The sequence below is a fragment of the Gossypium hirsutum genome, chromosome A08 (assembly GCF_007990345.1).
Source record: "Gossypium hirsutum isolate 1008001.06 chromosome A08, Gossypium_hirsutum_v2.1, whole genome shotgun sequence".
Taxonomy (NCBI): domain Eukaryota; kingdom Viridiplantae; phylum Streptophyta; class Magnoliopsida; order Malvales; family Malvaceae; genus Gossypium; species Gossypium hirsutum.
The window spans coordinates 121,075,068-121,094,856 of record NC_053431.1 but is presented as its reverse complement, the minus strand read 5'-3'; the positions used below and the strand labels follow the sequence as shown (position 1 = coordinate 121,094,856).

General features: G+C 31.0%; 1 long non-coding RNA gene across 1 annotated transcript; it reads left to right on the top strand.

Moving 5' to 3' along the window:
- The first annotated feature begins 17,545 nt into the window (after nt 1-17,545).
- Nucleotides 17,546-19,477, top strand: LOC107942168 (uncharacterized). Its single transcript, XR_001695781.2, has 2 exons — nt 17,546-17,904; nt 18,161-19,477. It is a non-coding gene; the product is annotated as an uncharacterized lncRNA (long non-coding RNA).
- Nucleotides 19,478-19,789: the final 312 nt, after the last annotated feature.

Genomic DNA, 19,789 nt, shown 5'->3' with positions numbered 1-19,789 from the left:
TTATCATTTTGGAGCATGACTCCTATGAATCCAATTTTAAATTTTAAAAAAATAACTAAAAAATTTTTATTAAAAATTTATAAAGGATAAACTACATATTTCAAAAAATAAATTTTTTAAATAATTAAAATAGTTATTTTTGTATACCTCAACTTGTATTTTAGTCCTTTATGTTTGAAATATTACATTTTAGTCACTTACATTATCACATTGTAACATCCTAGTCACTGAGCCGTTAATCGCGGTTAACGGTGTAACGGTAAGTTGATCTCGCGTGTTAAATCATCATTTTAAACAAAATTTTAAATTAATCTATACAATCGGTTTTCCTCCCTACTCCATTTCTTTTACTATAGTTTTTCTATGTTTTCTATTTGTTAAAACTAGTCTCTGTACTTTTATTTTTTTGAACAATTTAATTTTTTTCAAGTGATGCGAGCTTGTGGACTAGTTTTAACAAATGAAAAATATAGAAAAACTACGTTAAAAAATGAAAAAGGGAAGAAAACAGGGGGAGAAGCAGAAGAGAATGGAAAATAAGAAGAAGAAAAAAAGGAATGTTAAAAGAACGTAAAAGAAAAAAAATTACTGAAAATGAAAAATATAGGGACCAATTGTAGAATTTAACCTAAAATTTTTTATTTGAAATGATGATTTTATAACACCCTAAATTTGGCGGATCCAAGAAGAAGGTGAATAGATATGAATGTTGTTTGTTTTGGTCCACTATGTTAACGTAGATCGCCAATTTATATATTTCTAGCGAGTTAAAGTTTGGCACATAAAGTATTTGCCCGTTGAAGTATATCAGAATATCAATTCGGGATATTCTTCAAATAAAGAAAGAGTACGAAAAACAAAGAGCGTCCATTATGAGAGTTATCGCTGGAGGGGTAGTACGTCCAGTTTGCTTGAACACTATTCAAGGTAGGTTCTATAACGTGATATGGTTAGGAGTCAACTGAATGAATTGACTGGTCAAATAGCATCTGTACAGGATTCTCTTTTATATTTCACCTTGTTTTTATAGGTTATTCAAAAGGACAATTTCTGTATACAGTTGACACTTATCAAGATCCATTAAGGCGAATTGAGTATATATATATATGGTATGAATGGAACATTCAGATGGTTTTTTTCCTTTTGTTCTACATTTAGATTCTTTTTGAAACCAAATATTCTCTTCTTCTTCGTTCAAATGGAAGCTAAGGTTTTTGGGTTAAAAAGTAGGTGTTTCAACATCCTGATAAGTCTGATAGCTTTGCATGTTATGATTTTGTAAGAGGAAGATTGTTAAAAAGCATATTAACAGTAGGGTATGTATAAGAGGCCTTGCATGTAGGTCATCTGTGATTAAGATATTAGTATATTGTCTATAAATAGGATTTTAATGAAGTTCCATGATCTATTAAGCAGTTGATATTGCTAGTTCGAGAATGACAATTGAATTTGGAACTCAGAGCTAAAGTAAAGGTGAGTTTTAGATAAGTCTCTAACCTGACTCATGGATGTTAGATTATACATAGTTAGTCATATATTGATGTCTACTCTGATAGCTAATTAGTGTATGTGTTTATGAAGTATCGTAAGGTTACTACATGATGACAAATGAGCTATATGAGTTGTTGCATGAATAAGATAATGTGTGGTATATACGCACGTGAAGTCCGGTATAGAAGAGTATAAACTTGTCAGAAGCATGTGAATGAATCTAAGTAAGTGTGTTTTATGATAATTGAGTAAACAACCATTTGTGATGCCTCTAATAGGACAGGTATATTGCTAATATTAGCAAATCATGATATGAAAATATGTGTAAAACCATATGGTAGAGACCCATGGCATCATATGACAATGAGAATACTCATGGTGTTGCCTCCAGTAAGATACAAATAGGATTGGTAGAGCACGACATGAAAATATGTATAAGACCATGTGGGAGAAACTCATGGCACCCTCTGAAATAGTCGACTGGGAAAGTAAATACATAATATTTTGCAAAGCCTTTGTGGCGTGTTCTGTAAAGCCCTTGTGGCGTATTATATGATGTCTATGTGGCATATTTTGTAAAGATTTTGTGGCGTGATCAGGGTAAGTTTAGAGACTCTTCTATTAGATGATTTTGTGGTAAAGATCTGAGTAAGTTTGAAGATATCTATATTTGGTTAACCTTGTGATGAAATTGAATATGACTTAAAGGCATTTCTTAAAAGAGTTTTCAGTAGTGTTCCTAAATGGTGAATTCACCATAGTAGTCTGTCATAAGTAATTTGGCATATTCGAAACCATGAGTAGTCTAAGAGTTGTTAGATCTAAAATTGTTTATGCTATGTAAGGAAAAGTATCCATCACATCTGAGTGTTACAGGTTGTATAGAAAAGGTTATCTGAAGTATATGTTGTCCATAAAATCAGAGCGTTCTCATGATATGTTATACGATTGCCTAGGTTGATTAACACATGATCTGTTTAATAATCTGATAGTTGTCAATTCTGTATAAGAATCCAGCAAGGTTAGGATCCGTATAAAGTTCATCTTAAAGGATCAATTAGTATAAGTAATTCATGAAAGAAGAATATGTAAAGGTGTGTAACACCCTCTACCCGTATCCATTGCCGGAATAGGGTACGAGGCATTACCGGAGTTTACTGAATATTTTCAGATAATTCTGAGTCATTTATTATTCATATTTTAGAAATAATCATAACGTCTCTCTATTAGGCCCTCGAAGCCCCAAACATACATTAGAAACCAACCGGAATTAAATCGGGATTATAAAAAAATTTCGCAAAATTTTAAATTTTATTTTCATCTAAGTACTTACTATTTCAATGCTCCTTATAATTAAACATGTTACCGTTCAATCAATAGTTTGGCACTTGTCTATGCGTCAAACAACATCATTGTTAGTATACTTGTACACATTTCATCTAAATTCAACACTGATATACTTATTTTCTCTACATATCGCACTTGAGTTTAATAATAGTCTCAACTTACATAATTTCCTTGTATCAACATATCAAAGATAATCATATATGTACATGTCATGAAACATATCATGCTCTTACCGTTTCTTCATAAGCATATATCATTCATTTCATTATATCAATATTTCATGCTCCATCATTTCCATATATTTTATGTATATTTATTCCGGTAATAGTTTATATCAAACTTGACATAAATTATATTACATGTACTTATACTTATTTCGTTTATTTATCTTCATAATTATTTCATACAACTATTTTGTACATATATTTCCATATGACCAACTCTTGTAAACATTTCACACAACCATTTCATCTAACCATTCGTCATCTAATAAATATTACATGAATATCAATTGTTCAATAGATGTCATAGCGTCTCCATCCACGGTCTTATTTATCTTTGACATGATGCCATAGTGTCTTTCAACTATGGTCTTACTCATTCCTTTACTGTCATGTTGCCATGGTATCTTTCAACCATGGTCTTATTCTTTTCATGTCACATTGCCATGGTATCTTTCAACCATGGTCTTACACATTTCATATCAGGTTGCCATGGTATCTTTCAACCATGGTCTTACACATTTCATATCAGGTTGCCATGGTATCTTTCAACCATGGTTTTACACATTTCATATCAGAGAGCACACTCCCGCGAACCTCATCCTTACAGTGGGATTACCAGTCCAGGCTAAATCCCCTGTAATATAAACTCATAGAGTATTGTCGGGATTACCAGTCCAAGCTAAATTCCCTGCAATGACAATTACTCTAATGAGCTTGGATCTGAATTACCAGTCCAGGCTAAATTCAGGCCCTAATTCGGATTACCCGTCCGGGATAAATCCATTTTACACGTATTGTTTAGGAGGGTTGTATCAGAATAGGATCACCCGTCTGGGCTAGATCCTTTTTACCGTCAATTCCTTTTCAGAGATCCATCGAATTTTCCTTTCATTCAACCGGGCTTTATTTTCAATTTATATCGAGTATTAGCAATATTTCATCAATTATCATGAATTGAACATTCAAATCATATTTTCATCACATAACCAAATATTTCAAGTATTTAAAATACAATTCAAGTTACACAAACTTACCTCATTGCTTGTTTGTGTTTATAATTTCATTAATCCGATATCTTTTATTTTCCACGATCAAGTCTCATATTTGAGTCGTCCGGATCTTTATAAATAAATTTGATCATCATTTTCATTCATTTCATATTCTAATGCATTTAATTAATGCTTTAGGAAATATTACCATTTTGCCCCTAAACTTTTAATTAATGACGATTTCATCCTTAAGGTCAGGAAAATAAAATTCTTGCAATTTAATTCTTATTTCTAGATATTGTTCTCATACATATTGATAACAATCCATGAATTCTATAAAATATCAGAATTTTTCATAATTTCAACACTTTTCAATTTAATCCCTAAAACATGTTTTCCTCCGATCTTGAACTAAATTAATAATTTCATTCAATTTTGTAATTTAAATAATAAAATAATCCATTTCATGCAATTTGGTTATTTTTGACATTTTTACAAAATTACCCATAAAGTTTTACTTTTATTCAATTTAGTCCCTGAGCCTAAAACATGCAAATTAGCCATGCTAGATGAATATTCATACATATTTTTCCTCCTCCTCCTCTCCATTCCACATCCTTAGTGTATATAACACACTTGTAAGTAACATTATATATAATTTTTATTATTTACTTTTATGAATATTCAAGCTGTCCATCTGTGTCATAGTCACTAAATTATTTATAACTCGAGCTACGGAACTCCAAATTAAGATCCGTTAATTTTTCCTGAAACTAGACTCATATATATTCTTACCATAAAATTTTCATAATTTTTAGTTTATCCATTAGGTACATTTTATTCTTTAAATTCACCCCTATTCTTCTGTCTGACAGTTCCGACTATTCTTCACTAAAAATTAATTATCTCACAGTACAGAACTCGGATAATATTCCCGTTGATTTCTTCTGAAAATAGAATCATTATGAATTCTAAACATATAAATTTAAGCCTCTAATTATTTTTCTTCCATTTTTGGTGATTTTCCAGAGTCAGAACAGGGGAACCCGAATTCATTCTGACCTTGTCTCACAAAACTCATTATATCTTATAATTTACAATTCAATTGCTTAAACCGTTTCTTCTATAAGAAATTAGACTCAACAAGATTTAATTCCATATTTTATTCATCCTCTAATTCAATTTATACAATTGTTGGTGATTTTTCAAACTTAAACTACTGCTGCTGTCCCAAACAGTCTTAATGCAAAATGTTGATTTTCTACTTTAATTTCAATTTAATCCTAACTAAATTCACTTATTTTTCTATCTTAATTCATACTTTATTTCTACTCAATTTTTAACCAAACTTAGACATAATTATCTATTTTTCATCATAAAACCATAATTTTGAAATTCTTTCAATTTAGTCCTTAAAGCATAAAACTTATGAATCACTTTACAATTCAATCCTTATTTCATTTCTAACTTGAATTTCTATCAATTTAGCCCTTAATTCATCTTTTTGTTCAGCTTAATCAACACATAAAAATTCATTAACTCCCTAACTTTTGATATAATTCATGTAGTACTCTTCTCTAGAATTTCATAAACATCAAAATTGCAAGAAAGGGGATCAAATTGATTTACCTAATAAAGCTTAAGGCTTCAAAAACCCCAATTTTCCTTTTATTTTTCTTTCCTTCCTTTCTTTCCCCTGTTTCGTCTCATTTTCTGTTTCCTTTCTTCTTTCTTTTTCTTTTGTTTCACTTTATATATATATATATAATATATAATAACAATAATAATAATAATGACTTTATTAAATATCTACTTAATATCAAATATTTATTTTACACTTGGGCATACATATATTATTACATTTGTATTTCATCCCCACCATACACTTGTTATTTTACATTTATTTATCATATAAATATATTATAATATAATTATTTATTTAATAAATATCTTTCACTAAATAATAAATATCTATTTAATATCAAATACATATATTACAAATGTATGTATTTTTTTTATTAATACATTTGTACCAAATCATTACCATACACTTGTCTTTATTTAATCTATTCATCATATAATATCAATTTAATAATAATAAATACATTAATTATTTACTTAAATAATAAGTAAATACATACATGTATTACAAATGTATGTATAATACTTATTACACATGTATTTTATTTTTGCCATACACTTGGCACTCTTTTGGCTTATTTACTTATTTAATCCTTTCAATTTCTTTATCTTATAATTAAACTTTCACACTTCATTCAATTTAATCCTTTTATCTAATTATCCTTTATTTAAGCTAAATTGCTTCATTAAACTTTAATTAATCACTCTCTTAATTTCGTAAATATTTTTAATAAATATTTACAAATCTATTTTTCAGAAACGGAGACCCAAAAAATGCACATTTTTTATAACTGTAAAAATTCGGGTCATTACAAGGTGTTTCAGAAAAACCATCGATATCCTTATATAATTAAGCAATAAATACAAGAATTAGTGGAAAATTCATATAATTCTACTAACACTATTGATTCTCGTAATTAAGTACACTTAACAAGTTAAATCCTATCATCTACAATGGTGTAACGACCCGAATTTTACCGTTACCGAAAAAGTGTATTTTCGGGTCTCCGTTTTTGAAAAATGGATTCGTAAATATTTATTAAAAATATTTACGAAGTCAATTGAGTGGTTAATTAGAGTTTAATTAAGTAAATTTAGTTTAATTAAGAGTAATTAGGAAAAATGACTAAATTGAATAAAGGATGAAAGTTGAATTGTAGAATAAAAGAAAATGAAGAGGACCAAAATGGCAATTATGCCATTTGTCCTAAGTGAGGCGGCATAAACATAAAAATCTGAGATTTTTTATGTGTTAAAATATATATTAAATTATTATTATATTATAGTATAGTATATTATATATTATATTATATAAATAAGTAAAGAAACATAAGAAACAGAATGAAAGCAAACGAAACAGAGAAGAAACAGGGGAGAAAGAAAGAAAGAAAAAGAAAAAGGAAAATTTGGGTTTCAAGGCTCAAAGTTTAATTTGGTAAGTCAATTAAGTCATTTCTTCTTAAATTTTGATGTTTTAGAAGCTTTGGAACAAGACTTTGATGAAATTAAGTTGATATTTTGAGAGTTTATAGATTTTCAAGTATAGTTCATGTTGAATAAAATAGTGAATTAAGGGTTTAATTGAGTAAATTTCATGCTAGAATTGATAATAGGATCAAATTGTAAAGTAAGTTATAAGTTTTATGTTGTAGGGACTAAATTGATGAAATTTTGAAATTAGGAAAGTATGCTGGAAACTTAATATTTAAATGAGAGTATGGATGAAATTTGAATAGAAATAAAGTATGAATTAAGATAGAAAAGTAAGTGAATTTAGTTAGAATTAAATTGAAATTAAAGTAAATCAACATTTTGTACTAAGACTATTTTGGATAGCAGCAGTAGTCTAAGTTTGAAAAATCACCAAAAATTGTAGAAATTGAATTAGAGGATGAATAAAATATTAAATTAAATATTATTGAGTCTAGTTTCTTATAGAAGAAACGATATAAGCAATTGAATTGTAAATTATGAGATATAATGAATTTTGTGAGACAAGGTCAGAATGAATTCGGGTTCCCCTGTTCTGACTTTGGAAAATCACAAAAAATTGAATAAAAATAATTAGAGGCTTAAAGTTATATGTTTAGAATCCCTAATGAGTCTATTTTCATTAGAAATCAACGAGAATGTTATCCGAGTTCTGTACTGTGAGATAATTAATTTTTAGTGAAGAAGGGACGAAACTGTCAGACAGCAGAATAGGGGTGAATTTAAAGAATAAACTGTACTTAATGGCTAAACCAAAAATTCTAAAAATTTTATTGTAAGAATATTTGTGAGTCTAGTTTCAGGAAAAATTAGCGGATCTTAATTTAGAATTCTATAACTCAAGATATGAATTAGTAATGTATTAATGATTATAAATTGTATTAATTTCGTAGTCAATGTGGTACCAGAAATCTCGGCTAAGAAAGGACAAGACAAAGTCAACGGGAGTTAGCTCGAAAATTACGGTTTGTATTTCTATAATCCGAACCTAATACTTAATTGTTGAATTTATTTCTTAATATGTATATTAAGTGTTTTGAAGTAAGAATTATTGTGTTTTGCAAATGAAATGGATTGATATAGTATGTGATGAAATTATTGAATTTATATTGATTGAATTGACGTATATATATAGATATATATATTGAATATTGAATATATATTGATTATTTGAACTGAATTGAAATATAAATTGTTTGAAAATTTTAAATATGAGATTTGTGATATTTGGATATTTGTTATTGAAAAGTGAATTGAATTGTATTGAATTATGAATTTATGTGATTAATTAAAATGTGTATTGATTGAAAAAAATTGAAAGTGAATTGAATACCCTATTAACAGTATCGGGCTGAGTCAGATATAGTTGGCATGCCATAGGATTGGAAGTGTTCAGGGATTCTTCGACCTCGAGTCGATGAGACACTGGGTGTCACTATATTTCTTCGGATAGATTCGATGAGGTACTGGGTACCAACTTTTCTTCGGCTAGGCCGATGAGACACTGGGTGTCAAATATTGCTTCGAACTATCCGATGAGGCACTAGGTGCCATATTGGTGTGTTTGGTTGGATCCGTGTATCCGCCAAGGTCCGAGTTTTGTTAATAGGGGTAAATAAGTGAAAAGATAAGTCGAGTGAATTTGATTGATTGAGCTATTGGAATGAAATGAGAAATTGAATTGAGAATTGAAATTGAGATATGAGATTGAAAACATGAACCAAAAGGTTCATGAAATGAGTGAAGTTCAAATGGATGATGATTGATGTTAAAATGAATTAAAATGGTATATTGTTAAGAAATAAAGTGTGAAAACAAGTGAATATATTGTATAGAATTGATACGGTAAGTAAATGAAAAGAATTGAACAAATATGTTATTGTGTTTGTTATATGACTTGTATAGAATTTATATGGTAAGTAATTGAAAATTTATCTATAAAACAAATAAATGAATACTTATAATTGTTATTGTGATTTTAAGTTTAATTGTTATATTATTAAGTGTTCGGATTATGGAAATACCACTGAGTATACCATACTCAGCGTACGGTTTGTTTCCGTGCGTAGGTTTAGTAAAGATAGAACGTTGAATCAGCATCCCAGTTCGATCCCGAATTCATTAAGGTAAAGTGTGTTAATTATTGGTAATGGCATGTACCTAGGATGTTTTATGAGAGTCATTTAGGTTGTAGATGTACTCATGAAATGAGTAAATTATGGTTGGCAACGGTATGTAGTATGAATTTTGAAATTTACTGTTCATATTGGACCGCGATGGCCCATTAAAGGGACGACATCTTAAAACTAGGATGTGTGTAAATATTTATTTTAATTAATGACCGAAATTGGACTGTACTGACTGGTAATGTCTCGTAACCCTGTTCCGATGACGGTATAAGGTTAGGGGGCGTTACAGGTCTAGTTTAGTTCTAACTAAATCTCAATTTGACTAACCAAATCATCATACACTAATATAATAAAAAAAATCTAAACAATAGTGAACTTAACAAGTTCGCCCAAAGTATCTGGGGTGAACGGATACTTAACAGAAGAGTCCGCCAAATCTTAGAGCTTGTCAAAACTAGGAGTTCGCCAAATAACTAATTACACAAAATTTATCCTTAATTTACCATCTTTATGTCAAATAGTAACCAAATACAAAAACTCAGCTGGGCGGGCTGTTACATTTTCAATCTTTGGCAAATATTTTTCTAATATTGGGCGCATACATATACGCCAATTTTCACACTTGATCACCATATACAAAATTCTTTCATTAGGCATGTCGAAACCACCCTTTTTATTTAAAATTTTAATTTTAATGAAAAACGGGGGAATCGACTTTTGAAAAATAGAAATATGGAGTCGCCACCGTTCCTTTTGTTTTGGTGTGATCGGGTCACCTAAGAATTTGGTTAGTTTAATAAAACATTTTTGGTTTACTAAAATAACGATTTTGGTCTACGAAAATATGAGAAAACGGGCTCGGGAGTCAGTTACGTATGAGGAAGGATTAGCACCCTCATCACGCCCAAAATTGGTACCAAATCGATTAAATACTGTCCTTATGTCTAAAATTAAAAATGTTTTTGAAATGTGGTTCTTGTTAATAACATTTGAATAACCTGAGTTGGTTGCCAAAAATCTTCTTGTTTCGACGTCGAAAGTTTATAATTTGAAATTGACAAAAGGATGCCCAACTATTTAGTCCAACGAAAAACCAAAACCCAGCACAGTAGGGCACGATTCCTCGAATTTCTGAACATCGAACATTGCCTCACCTTAGAAAATACGAGTGAAATTCCAAAGAGATATTCGATTATTTTAAACAAACGGGAAATTGCAACCCAGCACGATAGGGTACTATTCCCCGAATTGCCAAACATCGAATATCGCCTTCGTTTTAAAGGGTTTTTAGAAAACGTGAGTGAAATTTCGAAGGAATCTTCGATTGTTTTGAAAAAACGAGAAATCACAACCCAACACGTTAGGGCACGATTCCCGAATTATCAAACACCGAGTATTGTCTTCGTTTTGGAAGGTTTTTAATAAACACGAGTGAAAACCTAAAGGAATATTCGATTGTTTTGAACAAACGAGAAATCACAACCCAGCACGATAGGGCATGACTCTCGAATTATCAAACACCGAGTATTGCCTTCGTTTTAAAGGATTTTTAGAAGACATGAGTGAAATTTTGAAGGGATATTTGATTATTTTAAGCAAACGGGAAATTGCAACTCAGCACGTTAGGGCACGATTTTGCTAATTACCAAATGTCGCATATCGCCTTCGTTTAAGGGATTTTTAATAATTGTGAAACTAGCTTAAAACGCATTAATTCGATTTGAAATAAGACGAAATTAATCATAAAATTTAGATTTTGTAAAACCACATTTCATAAACCAAGTGGAAAATGATGATATGGGGTAATAGGCACATACGAGATACAATCAATTAACAAACTAATAATTAAATATAGCTAACCTAAAAAATGCAACCAGATTACAATAATGCATGGAGAATAATTGATATAATAATACAATGACGAAAATGATAATATAACAATCACACAAGCAAAACAATACATACAATAATATACCACAATAATGTACATAGCATGATATAGAATAACCAATGCAAGATATAAAAGCAACATAGCAATTAGAAGCCAATGTGCTATAAAACGGTTTTAAAATAATAACGAATAAATGGACCCATATATATAGGTTGACAAATTTGCATGAAAACTAGGGATAGCTATATGATTTTTGGAATAGATATTATAGAATAAAAATTTGAATCAAATTGCGTGTAAAATTTTTTAGACACAAATGCATTTAAAAATTGACAATGTATATGATAATTTAAATAATGTATATAATATGAAAGAATAATAAAGATATATGACAAGATATAATGCACTAAATAGATTTACAAAACATATATACATAAATAACTTTTAAAAATAATTATTTGTAAAGACATAGAAATACCTACAAGCTTAAATTAATTTTATAACAAATTGTATAATGGACTTAAGAACATGCTTATATGTATATAAAGAAGACTATATGTATGAAACACATGGATTTAATAATATATATAGATCAAATGTAGGTATCAATAAATATACATATATAAATAATGATTACTTAGAAGATATATTACGTAGGACTATATAATGAAATACAAGAAAAAATTTGAGAAATCATATGTATAAAATAATATAAGGTTATAATATATATACGAACTAAGTTAACTTTAATATATATAAAAAATATGCTTATATGTACAAAGTATGTTTTTTTAAGGAGTATCTAGTTAAAAATGACCATATACATATAAAAAAGAAAAAAATAATTTAAATGACATATACACCATATATATATAAAAGGATCGAATATGAGGATAAAATATAAATATGTATATAAAAATATATGAAAATTTTTTAAATGAATGATAAAACGATTTTAAGGACACGTCAAGTTTTAAAATGGGAAAATATGTAACAACACAAAACGAGTAGTATGTATCTAAAATAAATAATATATGAAAACCTTAGACTAATAGTAAAATAATTTAAAAGCAAAGGATACGACAAATTTTAAATTAATATGGAAAAATGGCTAGAACTTAAATATGTACATAAAGACATAAAATAAATAATACACAAAATAATTTAAAATTAGTTTATATGATTTTAAAATAAGTAACAGACATGAAAGTTTGAGATAAACCAAAAAGATGAAATAGCTAAAACAAACAGTATACAAGTTAGTAATGTAAAAAATAATTTTAAAATAAATATCAAAAAAAAGAAGATTAAAGTAAGCATATACGAAATAATATGCATGACAGAATAACAAATCAATATATAATAAAACAATATATACATGAAATAGTCTTAAATAACAAAGAAATAATAAAACATATTTTCCAAAGAATAAACTATATATGTAATAAATTTGAAAGGAAATACAAATAAATAGATTTAAAAGAAATTATATATGTAAAATAACATGGAACTAATAATGTGTATAAAGTAAAACTAATTTTGTCATAAATCATATATGTATTAATATAAGATTAATTTAAATTAAATATTGTACAAAATTTAAAAAACAATATGATATACAAGGTAATTTTAAAATAATAGTTTTATAATTAAATAATAATAATAAATTATTAAAGTAATTTAAAATGTATATTAAAAAATAAAAGATGAATGCTAAACGAAAAAAAATAACGAACTATACCAATTAAAATAAAAAAACTTAATTGAAATAAAAGCAAATTAAAAGAGATAATTAACAAATAGAATTAACCGTTGAAAGGACCAAAGCGCAAGGCGCTCAAATGGCCAAGGATTAAAAATGAAAATAGTCCCAATTCCAAAACGAAACGCTTAAGCGTGGACTAAATTGGAGTGGCGCGCAAAGTTCAGAGCAAAGATGAAAGAAATGGAATAGGATTAAATTAAAAGTTGTGCAAATGGTAGGGACTGTCCGCATAAATTACCCCTTTAAGATGGAAATGCGCAATTCCAGCCTAATGAGCAGGTCAACACGCGGTTTTCACCCTCTTAATTGCACCACTTTAAATTTAATAGCTTTTAGTATACATTTATATTTTAAAAGCTTACAAAACCATTTTTCTAAGCAAAAACCCCCTAAATTCCTAACCCTCAACTAGGTTTCAGTCCATAAACTTGTAGCAGCCGAACCACCACCAGATCCGGTGGCTGACAGCGCAGACGATGGCCTGAACCTACCAACGATGGAGAACTTTCAGCCTTGAGATCTCTTTTCAACTTCGATTGCAACGAAGTGAGAAGAACCTTTGGCATATCTGCAAGATAAGGCTCTCCTCTCTTTTTCTTTAAACAAAATTGATTTCTTTGTATTTGATTCGCCCTCCCTTTTATTTGTTTTTCATGCGATAGATAAATCAAAGAAAATAGAAACTAAATCGAAAGAAAAACGAGAATCAAATCACCTTGTGGAGACCTTTTTTTTTCAAGCTTTTTTGTATTGATTTTTTTGTTTTGTGTGTCTGTGTTCATAGTTTTTACAAAAGGAAAGGTTCTTGGCTTTATAGCCGGACCAAAGAAAATGACAAAGAAAAATACAATTCATTTTCTTTTTTTTCTCATTGCTCTGCTTGTTGTTCGCTATTGCTGTTGTGGTCGTCCTTTGCTTGTCTTCATTTGCAGGTACGGGGGCAACGTGGTGGGGGTAGCTGGCGCGTACAGAGGCTACTGGTGGTGTCGACGTGGAGGCGCGAGCCATGGTAGTGTTGGAGGCTACTGCGGCGCTGAGCGAATGGGGCTAGGGTTAGGGCCATTGTATTTGGGCCGTGTAATTGGATTTTGGAACTGGACCCGGACTATTGATTGGTTTTTATTTTTATGGGTTTTAAATTTATTTTGGTATTTTGGCTTTGACATGGGCCCAAGCAAATTGGCCTGTTTACAAGGCAGATTACAAATTTCATCACCCAATACAGATCTCATTTGTTTTTTGGAAAACAGATGCATTCCTCAGAATGATATTCATACAAAATCTACCTTCAGCATATTCTCACACAGACAAATGTTGAACACTTCACCCAGGAAAGTGTACTCACAGATATTATTCTTAGGGGATACTTATACTGACCAATCTCTTATGATGAATTTCATACGGATCCTACCTTTGGCAGATTCTCATACTGATTTGATAGATATCAGGATACCATTCAGATCATATCTTAAATCAGCCCAGACCACAAACTTATTTTCTTGGATGAAATATTCTAAGTCATCTTATGGAGTCCCAAACAACCATATTACATATCATGAGAACGCGCAGGTTTGACAAACAATTTAAACTCTAGATAACCTCTATACATAGCGTGAGAATACTTAGATTTGGTGGATACAATAGAATTTAGATAACTTTCATACATAGCGTAGACAAACTCAGGTCTGGCAAACACTTAGACCACCCATAACTATGAATATGCCAAGTTCTCTGTCATAGAGTTAAGAAGTCTCAAAACTTACCCGAATCTCGCCACAAAGGCGGTTAACTAGATTTCCCCTCAAGGGCTTTACAGAATACGCCACAAAGGCATCACAAAATTCGTCTTATTGTATTAATTTTCTAGAAAGTGTCATGGTCATGGTCCTTCCACATATCTGTCACACTGGCCTTTTCTCGTGTATACTGTCCCGACGAACATCATCAAGTACCATTCACACCCTCTATTCTCCAACAACTTAGTCATGCATTTCACATTTAACGCAGCACACACTTACTTAGATTTCATTCATACTCCTGACAGATTCATACTTTCCAATATCTAATTTGACATGTATACATGTCACATATCATATTATTCATACAACATATCATATACCTCATTTGTAAACATGCAGAAACTTTATGATACTTCACACGCACATACACTCATCAGTTATCCGAGAAGACATCAACATATGAGCAACCATTGTAAATTAACATCTATGAGTCAAGTTAAAGACTCACTTGAAACTCACATTTACTTTAGCTTAGGGCTCTTATTCTGATAGTCCTACCCGAACTAGCAACAACAACTACTTAAAAGACCATGGAACTTCCATTAAAACCCCATTTACAGATATTTTACCAATATATCAATTACATACAGCCCTATACAGGGCCACCCACTCACAGTCTATTGTTCTTACGCCTTGTAACATCCTTATTCTTTAATTTTTTTCAACATCTAGAGTTGTAGAACTTACCAGGAGATTGAAACATTCATTGATTAAACCAAAAATCTTAGTTTTCGGTCTTAACGAAGAAGAATAAATTGTTTATGTTTAGGAAGAATAACCAGAATGTAGAATAGAAGGAAAGAAAAATCACCTGAAATGTTCCCATTTTACTATATATACTCTGATCCCCTTTAGTGTATCTTGATAAGTGTCAAATGCATACTAAAATTGTCCTTTAAATGCCCTACCAAAATCGAAAAAAATACAAAAAGGAAATCCGAATGTAGATGTTGTTTAACTAGTGAAGTCCATTCAATTGACTATTAACCAATCTCATTGCAGGACCCACTTACACAATGTTCGAGCTAATCGAGCGTATCATACCCCTCGCAGTAATTCGTATATGGCGTGGTCTTAAAGACACTTAGTTGCCCTACAGCTTTCTCTCATATACTTAGTAGGCACTTCATGCTTAGCTAAAACTTTGAGGTGTACTATTCATTTGTCATACTCTTTCTTTAAATGAAGAATACCTCAAGATGAAATTATTAGATACTTTCACAGGTGGATACTTTAGGTGCCAAACTTTAGTTTTCCAAAAGTCTGTAAAATTGTGGACTATGCTACCATAGTGCAACAATACAGGTAACATGCATGCCTACTTGCCTTTTTTCTCAGATCTGCCGATGTTGGGGTATGACAAAATGTGTTTGATTTAGTTAATTGATAAGTATTTAGATTGATATTTGGCTACCATTAGTTCATAATGTCAAAACCATTTTATTTCGAAAAATGGAGGTCAACTTTAAAACGAAAATGGAGTCGCCACCAATCCTTTTTGTTTAGGTGTGATCGGGTCACCCTGTGATCGATCATTTTAATAAAGCATTTTGGTTTATTAAAACAATGTTTTTGGTCTACGAAAAACTAGAAGACGGATTCGGGAGTCGGTTATGTGCGAGGAAGGGTTAGCACCCTCGCAACGCCCAAAATTACTACCATATCGATCAATTATTGTCCCAATCTTGAAAATTTGAAAAAGATTTTGAAATACAATTCCTTTAAAACATTTAGATATCTTGAATTGGATATTAAGATTCTCTCGCTCAGAAGGAACAAAATATCATATCCAGCACGGTAGGATACAACACTTCGAACCCTCGATACAAGATCATCTTATGATTTCCAAAACTCATGCATTTGAAATTTCAAAAGGATATTTGGCTATTTGGTTAAACGGTAAATCGAAACCCAGCACAATTGGGCACGATTTCTCAAATTTTCAAACACGAAATATTGCCTTATTTTAAGAAAACATGGATAAAATTTCAAAAGGATATTCAGTATTTAGTTGAATGAAAAATCGAAACCCAGCACGATAGGTCACGATTTCTCAAACTTCCAAACATGAAACATTGCCTTGTTTTGAAGAATTTCCAAATAAGCAATTATAGAATCAGCTTAGAGTACATTTGTTTGGTTTACTTTTGGGTGAAAACAATTGATGTTGGGCGAAAAATTGGAATTTAAAATCATGGTGCAATAGCGAGCATATAAGCGTAGTATTGAGCATGAAATAAAAATATGTGACAATAATATTACATGAATAATCAAAGTAATAAGGAAATTCAAAAGAAAAAATTAGAATACATACAATGGCAACATATCATATGCTATATAAATTACCCAAATAAAATGGAACAAGCTTTAAAATAAAATAGAATAAATAATAGGAAAGAAAGAAAATTTGGAAATATTGCTATACAAGCCATACAAAAACTTTAGAACAGGGAATAGACATAAGAATTTAGAAATAAAATATATATATATATTAAATAGTAATATACAAACAAATTTTAAAGTAAATATTATAAGTAGATAATTTACAAGAAAGTTTGAAATGTATTAAACATAAAAACCAAAATAGATAATATATGTAATAACAATGCATAAATGAAATCTCAAAATAATATATACATATATATAAAAGGTTAAAATAAGTGATATTCAAAGTAATATACATACGTTAACCTAAGTAAATAATATATATAATAGTAATAATACTTGACAGTGTTTGAAATAAATAAATATGTACATGAGAATAAAGTAAGAAACAGTGTGAAATTGACAAAATAATTCAAAGTAATGAGTTAAAATAACACGTTTATTTTTAAGAAAAATGAATAACTAAAACGTGATTGAAAGAAAAATGAAATCAATGGGATAATTTAAAGGGGGGACTCAATGCGCAAATCTTCCATTTTGAGCCAAAATGCGTGGGTCCAGCACCAAACGGTGTTGTTTTATTTGCCATTTAAAAAACCAAAAAATGAATGGCCATCTGCCATTCTTCACAGGTAGCAAAACAAATCCCAATTTGTTTCAAGGGTTTTGACCCTGTCCTGAGAGGCTGCGCACGAGGGTCATCGGCACTTCTGCGCCTTCACCTCCGACGCCAATCCATGGAGTGGACCCAGGTAAACCTCTTCTCCTTCGGCTTTTGTTTAAAACCCGTTTGCAAAGTAAAATAAAAATGAAAGGGAAAAAGAAAAAAATGCGACTATGAATAGGAAAGAAAAACTGAAAAACAACATTGGATTCAATCTTTGATTGCTATTGACTTTTTGTTTGTACTCATTGCAATCGTATATTCATCCAAAAAAATGTCCCTTACAAACAATTTTCGAAGGCTTTTTATAGCCATTTTACATCTCATTTTTTGCACGTTTACAGGTACATGCATGGGTCTATCACTGATGTAGCGTAGTGGAGTAGCGTACGACACGAAGAAAACGAGTGATGTTCGGGGGAGGCGCGCTGTTGGCTGTGGCACAAGAGTCTGCTTAGGGTTTCTTTGGCTGAAATTGTTTAAGCCTTTGGGCTGAAAATTTGGGCTAGGGTCTTTAGTGTGGTTTGTAATTTTGGATTGGGCCCTTGTAATGTTTGGGCTGCTATGGGTAGTGGTATAGGTTTGTAAATTGGGCCTTGGGCTAAAATTGGGCCCAACAGCTGCCCCTCTTTGCTCGTTGTCGTGTGACGAGAATTGAGTAAAGATTTTAAAAAGGCCAATTTTGTCCGGTCCTGTTGAGTCTTAACTTCTTGATGCTCCCTTTCTTCAGGTAGCCCTACTGTGTCTTCAAAGGTATAGGAATCTTTATTTCAATCTACTCCACTACTGCTTAGGGAGATATGATTTGTAATCTTCAGCCTACTCCACTGTTGCTCAGGAAGACAAGGTTCATTGTTTTCGATCTGCTCCACTACTGCTTAGGGAGATAAGATCTGTAATTTTTAGCCTGTTACCCTACTGCTTAGGGGGTTAAGGCTCACCGTGTTCGATCTGCTCCACTATTGCTTAGGGAGATAAGATCTGTAATTTTCAGTCTGTTACCCTACTGCTTAGAGGGTTAAGGCTCGCTGTCTTCAATCTGCTCCACTACTGCTTAGGGAGATAAGATCTATAATTTCCAGCCTATTACCCTACTGCTTAGGGGGTTAAGGCTCACTGTCTTCGATCTACTCTACTACTGCTTAGGGAGATAAGATCTGTAATTTTTAGCCTGTTACCTTACTGCTTAGGGGGTTAAGGCTCACCGTCTTCGACCTACTCCACTATTGCTTAGGGAAATAAGATTTGTAATTTTCAGCCTGTTACCCTACTGCTTAAGGGGTTAAGGCTCACCGTCTTCGATCTACTCCACTATTGCTTAGAGAGATAAGATCTGTAATTTCCAGCTTGTTACCCTACTGCTTAGGGGGTTAAGGCTCACCGTTTTCGATCTGCTCCACTACTGCTTAGGGAGATAAGATATGTAATCTCAGCCTATTCTACTGCTTAGCGGGTTAAGGCTCACTGTCTCCGACCTGCTTCACTACTGCTTAGGGAGATAAGATCTGCAATCTTCACTGATGTCGTTACACTATCCTCTGGGAACATGTCTTGTAGACTTGGTTTCATATGCTTATGTTTATGCCAAATGACTAGGATGTTATGATCAAAATGAATCAAATGCTCCTATCTAGATATATTATGAATGACATTTGTATGAATGCAGAATGTCATGAGAATGCCCTTTTTAACGCTTATGCCGTTATTGCTTGTTGTTTGTCATTGACGTATTTCTTCTCGTTCAACTGATATTTTTAACAGACATTTGAAGCAGTAGTCTTAACTTAAACTTTTACTTCTCAAGTAACTCTAACCCTTAAACTTGGTGAGTTCTGAATAATTGACCTGTTTCGGGCTCTTGCACTACTTAGAAGCTCCTAGAGTAATATGCAGAACTCCCTTTATGAAAGTGTTATTTGTTCATTAATTGTTATTTCAATAAAAAATGCTTGAAAAAGATTATCAATGTAACA